Source organism: Mus musculus, chromosome 11, assembly GCF_000001635.26.
Source record: "Mus musculus strain C57BL/6J chromosome 11, GRCm38.p6 C57BL/6J".
NCBI classification, from domain to species: domain Eukaryota; kingdom Metazoa; phylum Chordata; class Mammalia; order Rodentia; family Muridae; genus Mus; species Mus musculus.
The window spans coordinates 114,198,258-114,206,620 of record NC_000077.6 but is presented as its reverse complement, the minus strand read 5'-3'; the positions used below and the strand labels follow the sequence as shown (position 1 = coordinate 114,206,620).

Below are 8,363 nucleotides of genomic sequence, written 5' to 3'. Positions count from 1 at the left end.
TTGGGAGACAGGAGGGTCAGATGGAGGCTCAGCTAGCATGGTGGTCATAGCAGTGGGGAAGAATAATGGTGGAATCACGGGGATTCCTGATGGTTGGAGTGTAGCATGTAGGAGGAAAAGGAACATCCATGATAGCACAGAGCCATGTGGCCTGAAGGAGAAACGGAAAGAGCTGTATTGTCTACCCTGGGCTGTTCTCCAGTAACCCAACAGTGTATGACTCTCTCTGAGCATGAGTGTTGGGGCCAGCCTGTGGCTCTCATGTCCGGGTTCGAGCCTGGAAGGCATCTTGGAACTGAAAGAAAAGAGGGAGCATAGGCAGGTTGAGAAATAATGGAACCAAGACATGCTAGTCTGCTCAAGATTAAAATGTTTAATGGCGGACACGCTTTATAAAGGAGGGGGGAGGCCCATTCCCACCAATTCATCCTTGGCGCCTGGAACCAGCTGTAGGTGATGACGTGCAGGATAGGGCGTAGTCTCCGGAATAGCTGGGGGGGGGGGGGACGACTCTCAGCAGGTAGCAGTATCTTGAAGAGGAATACCAACAGTGGCTCAACAATAGAGTGATCTAGGGAGTTGTAGATTACACACAGTGTGTGACTAGAGAGTCACACACTGTTGGGTTACTGGAGAACAGCCCAGGGTAGACAATACAGCTCTTTCCATTTCTCCTTCAGGCCACATGGCTCTGTGCTATCATGGATGTTCCTTTTCCTCCTACACTCTACACTCCAACCATGGATGATCTCCTTAGTGGCAGCAAGGTCAAGTTCTGGCTCAGCCTGCTTCAGTGAGACCTCCACAAAAGAGTCAGTAAGCAGCATGCTATTCAGGCATTCTCCTGCACCCGCATTGTGTGTGTGTGTGTGCGCGCTTTCAGAGGAGTCTGTGGAGAGTGATGGCTTTGATGCCTCTCATGGCAGCTGACACAACAGCCCCTGAACCAGTTGAGAGAGGCATTGCTAAGGAAATCCTGGCATGGTGGCACACAACTGCAATCCCCACTCTTGGGAGGAGGAACCAGGAGGACTGGGAGTCTAAGATCCAGAGAGAGTTCAAGGCCAGCCTGGTCCACATGAGACCCAGTCTCAAAACAAAACAAAACAAAAAACAAAACAAAACAAAACTGAAAGCCAAGGACTGAAGGGCAAGACTCAATCAAGGTGACATAGGAACAGCCTCATTAAGCACCTGACAGTCTCCCGAGTGCCCCCTGGTGGGCAGTTTGGGCAAATGGCACCATAAAGAGGTCCTTCTCACCCCACCCTCCTCCATTGCAAGACCACATCTTGCTCCAGGCTCCCTAAGCATCCTTATGACTGGATGTGCCTTGCTTGCTCCCTCAAACCTCCAAGCTTCTGACACTGGGGAGACAGGGTGAGGAGTGTTAATGTTAATTAGCACACAAGTCTCCGAGCACCCATATTTCTTTGCAAGAGCTGGGACTGAAGTGAAAGGGCCATTGTAAACAAAAGAAATGTCATACAGAGACTTAAAGAAAATCTCCCGACTGTGTGTGGTGGGCCATACTTGTAATCCCAGGAGTTTTGATGGTGAGGTTGAAGGATCACCAATTCAAGGCCAGACTGGGCTACACAGCAAGATCAAGTATCACTAATAACAACAGACCCTGTCGGTGGTGCTGGGCAACACAAAAATAAGAGTGTCAGAGCAGATGGGTGTGGGGGAGGAAGATGCAGAGCCCCCCCCCACCCCCATAAACGGCCAGCACCGGAGGTCTGATCTGCTCAGGAAATGACTGGATGTTATCAACAATGTCAAGAAGCTTTGGGTTAGAGAGCTGTGGTAGATGTTGATGTCTGCTGCTTCAGGGACGTATGACACAAGCATTTATTAAAGATTGTGCCTAGTGACCAGCATTCAGAGTCTGTGGCAGGCGGCGTCACAAATGACATTTTCTCTAGTGGTAAGTTTAGGCTCATAGACTGTATGTCTGTGTGTGCGTATGTGTATCTGTGACTGTGTGTATGTCTCTGTGTATATGTGCCTGTGCGTGTGTGCATGTGTGTTTGGTGTGTATGTATGTCTGTGTGTCTCTGTGTGTGTATGTGTATGTATATGTGTGTATGTCTCGTGTGTGTGTGTGTGTGTGTGTGTGTGTGTGTGTCTGGGTTTGTGTGTGTACCTGTGTATGTGGTGTATGGGTGTGACTATGGGCACACACATGCTTGTGGAGGTCAGAGGACAACTTAGAGAGTGGGTTCTCTCCTTCCACCAGGTAGGGCCCAGGAAGTAAACTCAGGTTGTTGACCTTCATAGAAGACACATTATCCTCAGACCCTCACGCTCGCTGACTTTGAGGCAGTGTCTCTCATTTCTATTCCATGATCCTCAGGCTGGCCTGAGAGTTTCCAGGCAGTTCTCTCATCTCTCTGCCTCCTGCCTCTTTGTAGGAATGTTGAGGTTACAGAGTCTCATGATACTGCATTTTGCTTCTTAAGCGGGTTCTGAGTATCTGAACTCAGGCTCTCAGGCTCGTCGGTTCTCAGGCTTTCATATATCGAACCATTTCATCTGCCCAAGAAGAGATCACTTTTGACAGAGTTCAAGAGTAGAAACCTGGTAAATCTCCACATCCGGGTGACTCTGAGGGTTGAGTGGCATGTGGCCCTGGATGCTGGGGACGGGATGAGGAAGGAAAAGCAGGGTCCCCACAACAGGGTCCCCCATCCCAAGTCCTACCACCCACTCTCTCCAGCCCCTGCTTCTATTGAGTTCAGTATATGCTCATGGGTGAGAATCTGCCTCTTGGAAACTCCCTGTATATCAGTCAACCTGAGCAAACATCTCTATATGGTTCATTTTGTACCGGGCCCCTGCTAGGCACCGTCATGGGATATGCTCTCAATAAATATTTGTGAGCCTTTGGGAATATAAACCTTATGAGCCTTCCCTGGGCAGAAAGCCAGTTCCCACCTCTGAGTACTTCCAGCAATTTTCCTGGAAGCATTGTCCGGGAGAGGGGAGCACTGGAGCAAGAACTGCCAGTGCCCAGAAGAGGAGCATCCCTCCCACGCCAGCATCTGCCAGCCTTGCACAGCTTCCTGCCCTTCTTTTAGCTTACAGAAATGCCAAGGAGCTACGGGCCCAGAGAAACACCATCCCTCAACCCCGACCTTTGCCCCCTGTGCGCTTTTCTCTCAAGTACTTAGTCCCCCGAACTCGATCTGCATTTTTTTTTCCATCATGGGCTCCCAGCACGTGAATCCCTAAGTTCAGTGGCTTTAGGGGCTAGCAGATCACAGCGTCCATGCCAGGCAGCCCAGACCGGGCAGTCACACTCCGTTATAAATATCTATAGAGTGCAATACCAAATAATTGTGGGGCATATTTCACCCTGCCTGTTGAACACATCGCAAGAAAGGAATTGATCCCTGCTGTTTCATTTATTAGATGGTGTAATACCACAAAAATCGTTTCCACAATATCCCAAACTAAATCATTTATTCTTGACAAAAATCCAATAAAGAGCTCAATCCTTCTCCATAGGCAGATAAAGTACAGATTAATGGGGCTGCCTAGATCAAAAAATACTGGGAAAATGAAAGCGAGATAGAGAGAGAGAAGGCTCCTTCCTCCTCCTCACTTCCCCAAGGCTGCCTCGGCTCAGGGTTTTATTACAAAAAGCCGCCTAAGTATTACAGGCTAATCCGTAAATCCCAGCCTAGTAAAATATGTGACGGATTTGTAAATCGTGCCCTTTACAAATCAGATTGAACCTCTTTTTTTCCCAAAGAGTTCGCCTTTCTCTTTCCCCCCTTTGTTCACACTTCCCCCACCTCATCAGAGTCCCTCGTTGCCTGAGACTCCGTAACCACGTGCCCCGGTCTCCGCGCCACTTCCTGTGTTCAGCCGTACCCATTCTAACCTGAGGTATGGAGGGTGGGGATCAGAGGTGGGTCACGAGGTTGAGACAACTGTAGTCCTTTTGACCTTGTTGCGCATCAGGAAGTCATGCCACGGGCCGCATCTGGGCTAAAGTCAGCAGGGGGCATGGCAGGAAGTGGAATCATGGGCTCGCTAGCAGCCAAGCGCAAACAGGTCAAGGATTTGACGGCACTCAACGTTGTTTCAGTGAAGGAAGAAACTGAGTAGATGAGCCTCAAAACCCAGGCAAACCCTCGGGAAGAGGCGTCATTGCTCTGTTCGTTAGTTTTTGTCAAGTTGTCACACACACAAAAAGCGTCAGCTGGAAGGATGAACCTCAGTAGAGGAATCGCCTCCATTAAGTTGACCTGTGGATATATCTGTAGGATATTTTCCTATGTGGGGAGGTGTGTCCATGGGTGGCCCTGCCCACTGCGGGTGGCGCTATCCCCAGGCAAGTGATCCTAGGTGGTATAATAAATTAAGCTGAGCAAGCCACGGAGAGCAAGCTGGTAAGCAGCATTTCCTGTCTGCTGCTTCAGCTCCTGCCTCTAGGTTTCTGCCCTGAGTTCCTGCCTTGGCTTCTCTTGATAATGGACCATGATCTAGAAGTGTAAGCTGAAACAAGCTCACTTTCCCTCGGTTGATTTTGGTCAGCATTTTATCACAGCCATGGAGAAGCAAGCTAAAACACCTGGGTCTGCATCCTGTTTCGGCCCTAAACCACCTTGAACCACCCAGGGCATGTAGTTCCTCAGCGTCCAACTGGGGTCCAAGGCTCTCCACTGTACATCAGTTCCTGAGTACCCAAGGACTTCAGTGTGCCCTGGATCAGGACTAAGTATATTCCCCTGAAATAGGACACACAGTCATAAAGTCAAAGTCAGGCAAATAGATGAGTTACCTACCTTGCACCTGACCTCTAAAGTTCTGGCTGCTCAAGGTAGCTTTGAGAAACCCATTCTCCACCACTTTGCACAAAGAAGCCAGCAGACACATCAACAAGAACATTGGCTGGATGGCCATTTGGTTCTGTGCCTGAGTCCCAGATATGTCACTTTCTAACCTGTGGACATTGGCAAGTCAACCCTATGTAGTGAGCGTCCTTTAGTACGACTATGGAGAAAGTCTGAGGATGAGGAAGAGCCCAAAAAGCTGGAGGGTGGACAGTCTTTCATCCTTGCATGGCAGGAGCAGGCTCTCAGGGCTGCCTTGGGAGCCTAGCTGGACCCTGGCTGAAAGTCCTTAAAGGAGCCTACACTGTGAACTTCTGAGGAGCAAAGGCTGCTGGGACCAGGTCTTTTGGCTTCTTGCTGTGTCTTATGTCATTTTGATCCTGGGAGGTTGTACCCAAACACCCCAAGAAAAATGGCTGCTTCCTCTTGTCACAAATTTGCAAGGGCGGAGGAAAGAGTGAGCTGGGATGGTTGCCCTGGTAACTTTCCTCCTGGATACCCAGCCCTCCACCCACTTCCACCACACATACACAGTTTGGCCCATTCAGTATGGAGGCAGAGCTGGAGAGGAGGGAGAGGGAAGGGCACTGGGGCTGGCCGGCAGTTCCTGGGATGGTGTTTCTCAGCTTTAGAGAAATGCAATAAAGTGGTAATTGCCTTAGAAAGCTAACTGCGGCTCTGCCAATCCTTGCCTGTTCCATTCTGCCGTTTGCCATCGCAGTATGGAGCTATCCCTCAAATTCCTGAGCAGTGGTAGCTGGGAAATTCACCTGCTGCTCCACTTCCATCTTGTCAAAGGAATGTGGTGGGGGCTGGGCAACGTGCCTCATAAGGACCTGGGTTTAGATTCCCAGCATCCATGTATAAAACAGGTACAATGTCTGTCTGTCCCTCTGGCATAATGAGAACTCAGGGAGCTCCCTGGTCAGCCAGCCCAGCTTGATTCACTGAGAGACTCTGCCTCAAAAAGTAAGGTGAAGAAGAGTTGAAGAACACACTAGCTTGAGACCTCTGGCTACCACAGGACATCCCCACACAGATCTCTCTCTGTGTGTGTGTGTGTGTGTGTGTGTGTGTGTGTGTGTGTACATTCCTTGCATGAAAGCAAGTGTGCATAAGTGGATGATTTTGCCAGAGATGCCGAAGTAGGGGGAGACAGAAGAAGGGGTGGGGCAGTTAGATAGTTGGATCCAAAGGAGCTCAGAGACTCTTGGCTCATCCCTCTTCAAAAAGATCCAGCGAATTCCAGCAGTCCAGAGGGAGCAGGCATACAAAGGAACACAAAGCCTGCAGGGATGCTGGAGACAGGCCCTTTGCAAAGCAATCTATGGACACAGCATTTATTTTCTAGGAAGATTCTAGAAGAGGTGAGGCTGTATTTCAGACAACAGAGGAATTCAAGTTCATGACCTTCACTGCCCCTGCAGAGCAAGGGTCCCCTTCCATCCTTGTAGCAGCTGGTGGCCATTCTCTGCCCCCCCCTTCACTCCCCTCCCCATCAACCTTTATTATTGGGGTTTTCCACTGAGACCTAGACATCCATAGGTTTGTACCTTTCTGCTGACCCTGATCATCACAATGGTGTGTGTGTGTGTGTGTGTGTGTGTGTGTGTATCAGAGAACAGTGTCCCAGTGCCACTGCCTCGAGGCACCTTCCAGGCATTTTCTCCTGTCCTTAGAGATCGTAGCATTGAGGTGCATCCTCCAACCACTCAGACTGTTATCGATGGAGCCTTGGGGGACAGTGGTGGTGGGAAGGCAGGCAACAGGGTGGTGGTATGAATGGGTCCCTGAGCACCTGGGTAAACGGGGGGCATAGATGGAAAGAAAGCAGATCCCATCATTCTGTGGACATGAAGGAAGAAGAAATCAAGACATTCTGTTACACAGGCCCCATGCAGGAACATTTATAAGATGGTTGGCTTCTCTATCTAGAATGGAGGACAGGTGGTCTGGGAGAGGGACTCTCACCCGGATGCATGTCCATCCCTCCACTTACCATCTAAAAGGTGCACATAACAGGGCATGGGAATGGAGGGTCTTAGCTTGGGGACTGAGTTCAAGCCCCTTGGTTGCTTCCTGACCCTATTCTCACTTCAATGCTCTCTTGAACAACCAGGCCACTCAAGATTGCATGGATTCAGTTTCCTTTTGGAGAATTTTGAAAAGCTTTACTACACATATTTGTGTGTGTCAGTGTGCATACCAGCATCTGCATGTGGAGGTCAGAGGACAACAGGCAGGAGTCAGTTCTCCTATGTGGCTCCAGGGGATCGAACTCAGGGAGTAAGTCTTGTCTGCAAGCATCTTTACCCACTGAGCCAGCTCTCCAGCCCATCCTCAGGGGATTATGAGAAGGAAGGCAGTTAGCCAGCCCAAGAAATGTGAGAAGAGCTCCTGCAGCTGCCTCACTGAAGCTTGTCTTCATAGGGCTGAGTTACTCTCATATCCCCAGCTCATCAAAAACACCCCAGTGGGGCCCCTGCCATCCTCCCTCCTGCCATCACCCATAAGATCACAGGACGAGATAGGTGGAGGGACCGGCAAAGCAAACCGTCAGGGTCAGGGCGAGCTCCTCAGTAACTTCTTATTTATTGGCCTCCTCCAGTCTCGCGGTTGCTGGTTGTGCTCAATATTTTATTCTTGTTGTACCTGCTCCGAAGCGGAGCTGCGGGCAGTTTTGATAAATGGATTGAAAGGAAGTTTTGTCTGGTTTTGCTGAAGCTTCTGTAAGTGCCTCTGGATCTTGGGCTGAAATGATATTTCCCCAGCTTCCTGCTGTGATCTCGCTCCCGGGCGGCTCTTCTCCTCCCCGCTCTCCCTGGGCACTCTGCCTCCCAACCCCCATGCACGCATGCACATACACGTGCAAGGAGGCACAGATCTGTATACTCACTCAGGACCACTCAAGGTACCAGTGTGGAAGGGAGCAGAGTGTGTGTCCCTATGGACCGGCAAGCCCATACTACAGTCTTGTGCACAGACATGCCCTCGGTGCACACGAAGGCAGACACACATGCTGTCCTCTCTGAGTTCAGCCAGCCCGATCTGCAGGGAAGCCCTTGATGAGCATGGGTAGAGATGAGCAGATCCCAAGAAGGAAGAAGCCTGGAACTCTGATGATCTCTGCTGGAGCCCTGCCCCCAGCTGCTGGATTCCTCCAGCCTTCCTCCTCCGCCTGCCTGCAGGCCTTGGAGGCCCCACTGGGCCAGCTGGAAGCTTTATCCAACCACATCTGAAACAGCTCAGGAGCTGTGCCTGGCCGCCAGCCGTTTCCATAAATAACTTGCTGAGCCTGGCTCCTTGCCCTTCTGGTGATGTCATTGGCGTGGGCCCAGTGATGAAGTCATAGGCTTCCCTTCCCTGAGCCCTCCCTTTGGGTGGAGCGAGACACCCCTTCTTCCCCCTTCACAGAACCATTACTGAGAAATTTCACCTGTCTGTCCTCACCTCTTCCTGTTCCCACCACTCCAGGTATTGGATACAGGCTTTCCACCATCTGGACCAACTAACTGT

The 8,363-nt window shown here is 50.5% G+C and overlaps 1 long non-coding RNA gene across 1 annotated transcript; it reads right to left on the bottom strand.

Annotated features, from left to right (window-relative positions):
- Positions 1-7,421: 7,421 nt before the first annotated feature.
- On the bottom strand, positions 7,422-8,363 carry 1700092K14Rik (RIKEN cDNA 1700092K14 gene). Its single transcript, NR_045930.1, has 3 exons — positions 8,298-8,363; positions 7,744-7,895; positions 7,422-7,598 (listed from the first exon to the last, which is right to left on the bottom strand). It is a non-coding gene; the product is annotated as an RIKEN cDNA 1700092K14 gene (long non-coding RNA).